Below are 244 nucleotides of genomic sequence, written 5' to 3'. Positions count from 1 at the left end.
GCACCGTTAATTGCCACCAGCTCCCCATTCCCAAACTTCAAAAAATGAAAACCATTAAATGTACGGAGTAAGGGGGTTTTCAGGGGCAGCTCGGGGTCCTCCACGCACACCACCGGCACCTTCTCGCGGTCCTACCTTTTGTGCACACCCACTGCTGCACCATTACCATGTCTTACTCCTGTTCACTTTACTATTATCTGCCTAAAATAATAAGGAAATTATGGAGAAAGAGAGGCACATACAC

Source organism: Trypanosoma theileri (assembly GCF_002087225.1).
Source record: "Trypanosoma theileri isolate Edinburgh chromosome Unknown TM35_Tth_19_V1, whole genome shotgun sequence".
NCBI lineage: Eukaryota > Euglenozoa > Kinetoplastea > Trypanosomatida > Trypanosomatidae > Trypanosoma > Trypanosoma theileri.
Note: the sequence above shows the minus strand (reverse complement) of the source record.